This window comes from Lichenostomus cassidix, chromosome 1Aa (assembly GCF_008360975.1).
Source record: "Lichenostomus cassidix isolate B80296 chromosome 1Aa, HeHo_3.0, whole genome shotgun sequence".
Taxonomy (NCBI): Eukaryota; Metazoa; Chordata; class Aves; order Passeriformes; family Meliphagidae; genus Lichenostomus; species Lichenostomus cassidix.
Window position 1 is genome coordinate 10,677,609 of NC_139480.1, and position 12,575 is coordinate 10,690,183.

A 12,575-nucleotide genomic window follows, 5' to 3' on the forward strand; every position below is an offset into this window, starting at 1 on the left:
GAGAGGAGGCAGCTGCTCATACATTTATCACCTCAAGTTATGGGAATGGCATCTGTGCCCCGTGGGTACCTGGAACCTGTACTGAATAGAGGTGGCACCTGCAGAAGGATGTCTCCAGCCTCCACCCCTGCCCTGAGAGGCCCAGGGTGAAAAAGGACTGACAGAACACGGCTGGATTCACGAGAGGTTACTATCTTCTGCTTGATCTCTCACTCTCTCCCTGCTCCCTGCCCCTCTTTTCTATTTCCTTCTCTGTCTCTATCTCACACTTACTGTCAAATAAAATCTATTAACAACTTTGGCACAAGATCTCTTTTGCACCTTAATTCAAGCAGCAGCATCTTTCACTAATTGGATAATAACACTGAGAAATATCTTCTCTGCCTAAAACTGGTTAAGAGAAGCTGTGTAGTGCAGCATTCCTGATGGCTCATCAGTCTCTACACACACTTAATGGCCTGCAGTTGCAGTGTCCTTGAGCCCAAGGACAGCACTTCTGCCCAGATGTGCAGCTACCTCCTGCACTGAGGGTTGTTCTCGTGCCACAGTGCTTGGGGACACAGGGCTGTCTGATCCCTTCAGCTTCTGCTGAGGAGAGCCATGACAGTTCCTGTTACTGAAAGAAAGCTCACATATAAATTCCATCTCCCTGTGTCTCAAACTGCCATCCCAGAAGTGCTTCCTCCTGGTTACCTTTTCTCTGTTCTGTGTGTCTTTCTGTTCTGTGGTTTATAAAACCTAAGGGACAATTTCAAGCATAATGTGGTACCTCAGCACAGAGCTGAATATCCTCCAAAAATTCACTATCATTTAACTGTTTTGGTTATGTTCCTAAAATGCTTCCTACCCCAGTGTCTACAGAGATGGTTTATTTGTAGTTTGTGTATGAATCTCATCTCCCTTCAGCCTTCCCGGTGCGGATGGCTGCCAAGGAAGGTGCTGTATCCTTTACTTACACAATATTAAACCTTCTGGTTACAGATCCATGGTGAGTGTCAGGAATGTGCACTGGGACACTGGGATATTGCCCAACCCTGACTGCAGCAAGGCAACTCAATTCTCTTCCACCTAAGGCTGGGAAGCAGTGTCCTCTGAAAGGTAATGTACTCCCACCGGTGGGTGGACAGAGAGCAAACTGCTTTCTCTGCCTGTGAAGATCATTGTTAACAATTTTTCTTCCTGTGAAAGAACCTGGCATTTTCATACTTCTCCTGAAACTCTGCAGATGACATCAATTTCTAAATTTATGAGGAAGAAGAATTCGAAAACATTTCATTTTAGAGAATTCTGCAATTCATCAGAATGCTTTATTTTGTTGGTGTCAAGATGGTTCATGTTGCTGCTGTAAATGTAGCATGTAGTGATACAGTTTAAAATCAATCTTTAAAAAATTTAAATAATTGAAGTTTCAGTGAAATTAAAATATAATGATTAAAAGGAAGCAAACTAAAAATAGGTACTGACATTAAGCTAGTAGGATTGGGATGGTGTGAGGTTTCTCTCCTCTGGAAACCTTAAAGCCTTCTTCTTTTTTTTTTTTTTTACCCCAAGAACGATGAGACACTGGAAAGTTTTTCTAAAGAGCTGGTGGATGGTGGATGCCCCACCTCTGGAAGTGTTCAAGGCCAGGTTGGATGGGGCTTTTAGCAACCTGGTTTAGTGGGGCTTGTCCATTCCCATGGCAGGGCAGGTGGAAGGAGATGAACTTTAAGGTTCCTTCCAACCCAAACCATTCCATGATTCTATTGAAACCAAAATAAAGAAAATTAAATACTATTCTAAACTCTGTTGGAAATGTCATTGAAATTAAATGTTTTATCTAGAACATCCCAGCGTTTATGAAACAGAATTTTTCAGTGATAAAAACCTTGTTCATCAGGTTTTTATCACCATAGCTCCTCTTAGGTCTCCATATAGTAGGTGTTTTCTGCCACATCCCAGTATGAGTGAGAGACTTTGAATAGCTTCCAAAGCAGCTTGTTTGGAGAAATTTTCTTCCTGATCATCTCCAAGACACTTTGGGAATTAACGTAAACAGGATAAAATTCAGAACTGATTAGGCATCGTAATTGAAATAAGAAAAAAGGAGAATTATTTTTGTTTCCAAGAAGCAGTAATTTCTTATTACCTCCACCTAAAAGTTCTCTATGCTATTGATGTACGTCTCTGAGGATTTTGATTGCCAGAATGACCATTTGGTGGAGAATGAACACCATCACTTGAATTCTGCAGCTTTTTATGTAGTCAAACAGTAAAAGCACCACCACTGAGCAGCACAGTGTAAAGAATTGAGGACAGATCCATCTGTCTGCAGCTCAGGACACTGGGAATGCACTACCAACACACTGCACACAGGGTTTGATATCCTTAGGTTGCAACCCTACTGCTAAATGCATCTCACCCAAGGAGTTAACCACAGCCCTAAGCAAGCTGGTGAAGAGTGGAAGACACTTTTGCTGATCACGGCTGGTCCCTTTCAAATTGGCCTAGGGTATCATTGTCTAGGGAACAACCACATTGCCTTGAGACACAATGATTTTTTCTTCCTTTTTAAATTTTTTTTCTGAGAGTTGTTGTGGTTTGTGTTTTTATAAAGTGAAATTCAGTTTGAACATGGATTGAGTTGTGTTGCAGGGCACTTAACTGATTTTTTAATTGCATTTGTACATTTTGCAAGTCCTGGAGATTGCAGGACTTTCTGTCTCTAAAGACCATTGAGGGTAAAGCTGCAGCCCTGGAAATGTGGGGGGGTCCCTGAAATTGACTGCATCTTAGATTTGTGCCACTTGCTCTGGTGGGTTTATTGTCAAAGAAGTCCCAAATACAAACTAATATCCATGCAATGCAGACAGTAAGGATCCAGTGCCCACCATGATCTCAGGAACTAAATTATGGGGTAGTGTAGACAAACTCTAAAAATGAAATAAATGACACAGTTAAGGGTGTTTTCCTGTTACATGATCACCAGAATGGAAAGGCATCGTGATTATGGGCTGCTGACAAAGCTACCACGGAGTACACTTAGTTATCATTCAAGTAGCTTTTCTAATTCCCATAATAAAATTCCTGTTCTTTCACACATAGACTCAGTGCTTATGAATGGGGAATTGCTGCTTACTGAGGGTTCTTCAGAGAAATAATTTCTGACTTCAAAAACCCAGACGGTTGTGTTTCTTAGGTTCAAGGGAAATGTTTGCTATTTGACAGAAGCTGTGTGGCTGCTGTCATCTTATAGCAGAAGGCTTCCTGCTCTTAAACCAAACACAGGATTTTCCATTACACTAGTGGCAGGGATGATACTCATTTATATTTAGATATGTGAGATTCAGGTGCAAGTTCCTATAAAATACTCTCTATAACAAGGGGAGAACCTTGCTCTAATCAATCTCTGACTGCTGGCTATGGAGGAAGATTGGAGCATTCATTTGGGCTTCATGCCCAAAGTTTATAAAGCGAAGTGAAATGAATCATGATTTGATAGGATAGCTCATGCTCCTGGGAAGTGTAACATAAACTTCTGTAAGTGTTTCTTTTACTAAAACATTTATATGTCAATGTATAGTCATGGGGACTCAAAGAGAATACGTAACTCTGACTATGAAAAGCATGACATTTTCCAGTGTATAAACTAGTTTGATAGAGTAGATTGACAAAGTTCCTCTTATAAATGTAATACAGAAGCTTCAAAGTGTCACTTTATTAATGATTTTCCCTAATGTATTTAGGATGTTTTTGGGAATGGAGATATGGCAAAATCATATATTTCCCCATGGTATCACCAAGGACACATCTATATAGCAAATAGGAAACCAGCTGGAATGGTAAAGAAGAGCATCTGTGGGAGTTTAGATATCTTCTTCCATGTTTCGAAAGAATGATTAAAAAAATATCTAATTTACTCCCTAATTTGCTGCTTATCTTAAACTTGGGAATGTATTTTGCTGCCTTTGTACAGCACTTTGTATTGTGGAACAGAAGCATTGCAAGCAGTAAATAAGAACAATATATTTCTATGTACAACAATAATTTAAAGACATTAGTCCTTGTTTTCTAAAGTGATTGGAGAGCTACCAGCTGGATTTTTTAATAGAGTGAGGAAATACTGAGGATGACAGAAACCACCATTGCTTTCACTGGAGGCTGGTGATATTTTTGTAACTGTGTATTAAAATGCAATTCATTAGGAAATAATAAAAACTGTCTTAGCACATTTTTAGTTTAGCAGAGAAGGTTGATTTTTTTGCCTACCTTGCTTGTAGCTTGTTTTATAACCTACCAGAAATTTACTCCAAATCAAATACAACATTACCACTGCATTTATTTTTTATTGTATTAACATGTTCTATAGATAATGGGGTTCACTTCAATCCCACTTTGAGACTCTGTGTTGCCTAAGTATGTATTAATGTGAAGATTGGTTCCACTGTGCTATTTCTAACCTTCACAGTATTACCTTGGAGTGGTGCTGGCCTCAAACTAGACAAAGGCCATGACCAAATTCAAGTACCTTGATTTATTTACATGGGAGGCAAGGAATGTGACTTTCCAATTAAAGCTATTCCCTACAGAGCTGCAGGATCTCATTTACTTGGAATACAAAGCCTCTTTCTTGTGAACTAAACTCCTCCAGATTTAGGGAATGCATTTAGCAGCCTGTAACACTGTAGCTCTGGTTTTATCACATATCTATGCTTCCTCCTGAAGAGTTAGATAACATATGTGGATTTTTATTAAGGTATAAGTCTATACTGTCTGATCTAAAACTGCTCAGCAAAATGCTTCAAAGCTAAAGGGACTGATTCTAATCTCACTTAAACTTTTGGCATCATGAAGATAGCCTTAATATGTACTCATATCTGTGATTACTCCCTCTCAGCTCTCTGCTCCCAAGACTGCAGACTCATGCAAAAGTTCTCAATGCACCTTTGCAAGAACCTTCACTCACTAACTCATTAAATTTCTTCAAGGTGAGTTTTTGCATAAAAGAGATTTTTTTTCTCTCACATATTTTCTAATTCACTATAATCACACCCATGGCAGTCTGGAGTAACTAAAAGCTATTTTTACTTTCTGGAGATAAATTTTTGCAATGACATTAAAAAGTGACTCAAGTATGCTTTTATGCTTTCAACTAAGCCAGTGTTTTTGTTGTGAGATTAAAATTTCGCTTAAAACATCCATATTTCAATTAACTCTTTCCCCCCTTGCTCAACCATTCACCTCCTTCAGACCCTTTAAAAAGCAGGTTAGAGTATATGTGGGAGACAAAACCAAAGCATTTTTGTTTTGTCTTTTGGCAGCTGAAATGAAAACCATCAGTTGGAAAGGATATTGCTTTTACGTGTGAGAAGGGGCTGGAGATAAGTCACTGTCTGTGGGTTCAGTAAAGAAAAACATGCTGACTGTATATCTTAAAGTATCAGAGAGTTTACAGAAGGGCAGAGTTCTGTAAAAGCATTTAGGATCAGCTGCACAAAGATCATTTAAACACATCACAATGTTGAAGTATTATCTGATGCTTATAGAATATTGGTTTGGAACACCCCACCCAATGTTTCTGCAGGGGTGGGGTGGCATCGGTTTGATGGGCTGTGTCACTGTGGTTATAACAAATTTACTGGCACTCAGTGATTGTTCAGACACTTTGGTACAGAGCTGGGGATTCAAAGGCTTTAGGGTTTCTATTAAAAAACAGAAGTAATATTTTAAAGCCTTGGATACCTCTGTGTCTGGAGTTTAAGCAGTCTCAGCACACATTCAAGGCTGAACTTACAGGTTTTTTTTTGCACTGGGTTTGGACAATCTTCTCACAGACTCACCCAGTGTCCCAGGGAGGAAGATCTACAGAAGTGAGTCAGCAGTGACAGAGACAGCAGAGCACACGCCAGACCAGAGAGAGGGGGGAAGGAGGCCACTGCCTCCACTCTGCCTTCAAATAAATTCAGCCCTTAATCTAATCACCTATCTGGTCCTGTTCTGAATGGAACATTTAAAGAAGAAACCAGAGCAAGACTTTTCCTCTCCATGCCATGCCCCATTCCCAAGAAATAAACACAAAGTTCTAGAGTTATGTTGGTTATGTTGAAGAATCAGAGAGTTTAAGCTCCTGACTGAAAAGAAAGAATGCTTGTCATCTCAGATGAGATTTCTCCCAGAAATAAGAGGAAGCCTTATGCTTTCAGACTGTGTCATGATCTTTACCCAACAGGGAAAAAGGTTCAGGGAGCAACTTCTGTTTGTTCAGTTTTTCTAGGTCTTTTTATTTTTTCCTTTATTTTTTTTCTTTCTGGTGCTTAATACAGAAGGAGCAGAAGGAGCATTCTGGTTCATGTAGCTCTATGAGTAGTCTTATAATCAGGTTAGGAAAGTACTTTTAGCAGACTAGAGCACAGCTGTAACCTCCCCCAGTGTTAACTGGACGACAACAGATGGAGCAGATGGAATAGTGTCAGAGGCTGCAGGAGCAATCAGCATGTTGAAGTTGAAGAGTCCCTCAGGCAAGAAAATTCTGTCTAAGTATAGTTTACATCTTGGGATTTCATTCAAGCTTAGTTGAACTTTCAAGACATGTGGTCCATTCTGAAGTCTTACCAAAAAATATCAATAGTTTGCAACAACTACTGTGCTGCTTCAGTGTGCAGCCAAATCATTCCTACTGCTCTGGTGACAGACAATCCAGGCAGATGATTTATTTGCTTATTGCGATTTTTCATTGCAGATTTTAGCAACTCATTAAAAAAAAAAGCACATTCCTCATAATGCAGAGTATATTGAAATTTGCCATCTGCTCCACTCTAAGCATCTATAGGGTTTGGTTGACAACTGCAGCTCGTCACTTCTGGCACTGGCTAACCCACAGCCCAAAGCTTTTGACTCCCCTTTCTCTGAATTTGTCATTCCTCTCTACAGGTCTGAAACAAAACCTCATCAACTCCTTACAATTGCTTTTAACCTTTAGGGCATCTCTAGTGACAAGAATGTACTTCTGGAGTGTGAAATTAGAATATTAACAAAAGTGTGAATCTTTTCTTCACACCACACAAAGGAGCAGGAACGCTGGCAGATGAATCGTGTACTCCAAAAACGTTGGCAATTGAGGCAAAATACCATGAAGTGGGTAAAATATATATATATATATGCTGGGATGTAAGTGTCTGTTGCACCCAGCCCAGCTGGCACACGCTGTGCTCTGTGCACCAGCTGGCAGGAGAGCAGCATCTATCGTAGAAACATTCAAGATGCCTATTAAACTTTTGGCATAGGCAGTGGGGACTGTTAACATCTCTCTCCTTATCTATGGGATCTCTTTGCAGGTTCAACCCATTTCCTTGGAGGAAAACATCCACATGACAAAACTGTGGGTGCAGTAGGATCCTGAGGATGTATCTGGATTGACTCCAAGGACTGAATGGCATCTCTAGCTGCTGCCACCACTTCCACTCCATTTTGGCAAGCATTCTGCTGGCTTCCAGACCTCCATCAGCCTGGCTGCCACACTGCCTTCCAGAGCTCCCAGCCTCAGGATCCCTGTCCATGCCTCTGTATCACTCTCACTGCCCAAGGGCTAGAGAACCAATTTGTGCTTGCTCAGTGCATCCCCTAGAGGATCAGGGTCCTTCTTTGGCCCAGTGCTGGAAGACACAAAACAGCTACAGAAACCAGACACTTTTTTTTTTTTTAAATGCTGCCTTCCTTGCTCATTTGACATATAATGGGACTACAGTGCAGAGAGACATATATTCCATGAATTATTGTTGTCAATCAAAGGCAAACCACGCAGTAAATTCAACAGTGACACAAATGACAAATAATTTTAAAGGAAAAAAACAGGACTTTGCTGCCTACTCAGTACTTTTCCAGGAGACAGACAAAGGACTTCATATTCTTGTGCTGTCAGTCTTGCACCTTTTATAAGCAGTGACTTTGCTTAAAACATTAGAGAATGCTGATAAATATAGCAGCTATTTTATCTGCATTGCATTGCATATTCCATGTAGCCTGTTTAATGATATTTTATCTACATTAACAGTTTCTTCCAGGCAGAAACATATCTTTTTTGTCTCTCTCCCTTTCTATTTCTTTCTCTCACTCCAAAGGGCTAAAATGTTTATTGAGGTATGTAGTACAAAGAGAACTACTTGATTGTCACATAATATCACCTTATTTTAGGCAACTCTTAATCCTATGCCTCATTAAAATTTCCTGATGCACTAACATTTCTGAAAGAAAGAAAAAAAATCAGATAGCTTTGCAACTGGATATTAAAAGTTGTGTGGTGTAAGAATTATTTTTGCTAAAAATTTCCCATTTAGATATTTTAAAAAACAATATAAAACCTTTCACATCTAAGCAGCAGAAACATATTTGTCATGGTCTCAATGGGTTGTTATAATAAGTGTGATCAGACAACACTAGTCAGGTGAATAATGTATGAATTTTCATAATTTCAAGTTTATTTTTTCAATACAGTGATATGCCCTTTCATTTTGCTCACATTTGTCAATCACATTGTTGCTCAATTGATCCAATTAGATATCTAGTGTCAGCTATGCCAAAAATAATTTACTATCTGTGCTATTCACCTACTGTCTGATCAGTAATTAATATCTTCCACATGAAATAGTTAAGTTACTTTTCCATTCTAACAAAGCCAAATCTTTCAGGTGTCCAGTTTTAAGATTTAACCAATTGCATTTCAGAGAACTGTGCACAACTCCCATTTAAAATGTCTTCTATGATCCCATCCAACATGCACAAACCTTTAAAGCAATATGAATGCATTTTATACAACTAGGAAAACTCTTTCATGTAGAAATAGAGGTCTTTATTCTGGATGTTATCCAAATGAATATTGTTTTAAAGTGATTATTACCAAACCCAGGATGGTCCTTACCTAATAACCTCAATCTGTTTTCCTTGTGAAAAGCACAACCCACCCTGCTCATAATGGACAAAACTCACCTGTGTGGGGCTCTACCCATGGCAAGCTACTAAGGAAGGTCAGGGAGTCAAGGACCAGAGAGATGTGTGCTTCATGCAGGTATTTTCCTGCTGGGTTTGAGGTGCCCCACAATCATTACTGTGGGTAATTACATTGCTTCAGGCCAAACCATCAGTTCCAGAATTTTTTTTTCAAGTGAATTAATTTTAATTAAGTTAATTACAGTAAGAGGTAATGGAAATTCATCTAAGATTCTGTGACCATGGACATGGCTATGCAGAGAAATCCATGAGGGCTTCATTGCCATGTAGCACATGACATATACACAAAAGATCACATTGACATAAAACTTGTTTTTAGGGGGAAATTGTGTTGCTTTAGGAGTTTTTGTACATGTAAGGAAAAATCCTGTTACACCAGTATACAAAGGTTTATACAGATGTGTGTCTTCCAGTCTGTGATGTGAAATAAGGTAAACCAGGGTAAGACCCAAGACATTTCCTACCATGCCTATGGCAGTAAAAATAACATGGCTAATACATCATACATGAACTCATATTTTAACAGCTTTCATCTTGTATACCAGGCTCGAAATGCTGCTTGTATCCAACAATTTTCATATCAGCAATCAAAAGGATGTCTTCTTCATTAATTTTCAAAGGATGCTGCAAAGGACTGTATGTTAAATATATGTATGTATTGAATAAAAATAACAGCAGGAATTTTATTGCTGGGTGTTTTGGTGGAATTTTTTAGAATATCATGTTCCAGTCAGTGCTTTCCACTATGTCACACCTGCTTATGCCATTTATGACATGTAACACTCCACAACCATAATGCAACGTGACTTATCTGGTGTAACACAAAGTGAGGCATTAGCAAATGTATAAATAGCTTTGGGAAGGAACCAGATTTAGCAAGGAAATTTTGATTACATCAGACAGTGCAGATTTTGATAGACTTTTAGTCAGTTTGCAACAGAAGTCTATACGTTTGCATTATTCAGTACAATTTAATGTGAATTACAAGATGAAGAATGTAAAGAGACATTCTGATAAAACTGTGCTATAATATGTTAAAGAAACATGAGAGCTATATTTATGGATATTACATACCAAATTTAAAGAGAAACAAACCCCAAGTATTTAAGAACTCATGTCATTTACCACAACCATGGCCCAGTCCTGAAAATACTTAAAACTAGGAATAATTTAACATATGAACTGTTAAGCTAATATACATCAGTTATTCTGTTGGTGCTGAAGAGACTAACCAGGCATGTGCTTTTAAGCATGCTGGACAGTGCACATTTTGTCTCCCAGGCTTTTTATTGTCAAATATTTTTTACCCTTTACTTTAAGATAAAGTACTTCTAGTAATTAGGAAAGTAAAGTTTGAAAGTATGAAAATATGTTATATTATGTAAAAACTATTTTACCTGAATATACTTTGGCTCAACCAAATTAATACTCATTTTTATTTGTAACAAGTAATAATCAGAAAATTAAAGAAAATAGCTCCAATAAATAATTGGAAAAAAAATCATGGAACATTTTGCTTAATATGTTTTCTTCGAAAAAAATAAACTTTATTGGCAAAAAGAATAAAACTTCCCATGAAAATATACTTCAGAATTATAACTAAATTTAATCAGCATACAACCTTGATGAAGAATTTCCATTACCATTAGGTAAATATAGAAATATTGTGGTTTATTACTTCCATGACATAATTGGAAACTATCTGGAAAATATATATAAAATGGTACAATGTTAATATATGCAACCTTTACATTTCTGCCCTGTGATTTAAAACTTTTTTTATTGTGCTGCACTTCTACTTCCTCTTCATAGTTTTGGATGGAGATTACATAATATTTTAGAGCTCTTCCTTGATTACTCCAATATGCTTTACAGGAAAACATAAATTCTATCAGTAAGTGCATAAGAAGCCAGAATGTCTTATTCAGATCTGCATTCTGAAATATTTTCAATTTATGTAACATGGCAGTGGTATTTCCATCGACTGAAAATTACACTTACATTTCTGCAATGAACCACTCAAAAGTGACTCACAACAGTTAAGAAGTGGTAGAACATGTGCACTTAGCACGATTCTGGCATTGTAATTTTTAACATACATCATATTTCGAATGGGGGAACATTTCTGCACTCATTAGCAGAGCTGGCTTTTTTGCAACAGGGTTGCAGACATGTAAATTCCAACATATACTGGAATATAGATTAACACTGGTGCACAGATTAACAGTCATAGGATGAGAAATCATAATAGGTTTAAATATTATTTGTACCTAGAAATGTTCCAGGTTTTTCAGTATGTTTGTGGTTTGGAAAATAGAAATTAACTTCAGAAACCCCAACATCCCTCTTGGAAACAGGAGATTGACTTTGCCAAAGCTCAGCATTTTACCTGACTTCAGCAGTTCATACATATGTGATACAATAGAGAATGGGATGGCATAAAAGTAAAGCACAGCTTTTTAAAGAAAAAAATTAATGATAAATTAATTTTAATATCATCTAATGCTTTTTTGGATGTTTTAGGTTCACAGGATTAGTTGGCTGTTTCTGGCATAGATAACGTAGTTGAGATCTTTGAGGCAATCACTCATTTCCAAAGAGTAAGAATAACTGAGTTAATTAGCAGATGTGAGGGTGAAATAGCTTTCCCATTAAAGAAAAATTTCAAGATGTTGGAAAATAATTACTGCAAAAAGGTATGAAAATTAAAAATTGCACACATTTGTATTAGCCAAACCCTCAAAGAGAACTGACTGCAGAACAGTTAAAACACTACATTGTTTTCTAAATAGTTAAGTTTTGATACTTTAGATTTCTTTTTACGCAAGATAGAAAATAAATCCATCTTTTAAATCTTAAAATGTGACTTTTTGTCATCTTTGAAGTATTCCTGAAATAATTAATTCAATTAATTTTGAGAGCAAAATGTACCATCACCTGAACTGTCCACAAATTTGTAAAGGTTTCGGTTCTGACAAACAAACACCACTGAAAAAACCAAAAGAAATCTATGAACAAAACAAAACCCTTGTAAAATTTCTGATGTATTCTGTTAATCCATTCCTTTCTGGTGGAGAATTCTTTTTCATACTCAGCTTCCTCCCACATTCTTCTGCACTGCAGACTCTTTCTAAGTAAAGCCATTCTTTGATGCAATGGGGAAAACAAATTTTCCAAGGAAGTTCCTTACATATATTTTTCCAGTTGTCCAGGCTGCCAAATCATTCTCATATGAAAAATGTTACTATACTTGCTGGGTTTTGAGGACAGAACTTTAGGGTTTCTGCTTGTTACAGTGCAACTGCAAGCAGTACAAAACTCCTCCTGTAGCAGTTAGATCCCATTTTACCTATAGGACATGAGATACCTTCTACAATTTTTTCACACTCTAAATTTTTAATGACAGATCCCATGCATTTCAAACAAGGACTTGTAATTCACAGTAAGTGTCTCCAGGTGATCCTGTTACAGCAAGATAAACACTGGTGATTAACCTGAAACTCTATTATTTCCCAAATCCATCCCTTGCCCAGTTCTGAAGAGCTGCGTCAGAAATTAAATTTAAATGCATAACCCAATTTTGCCTTGAAACA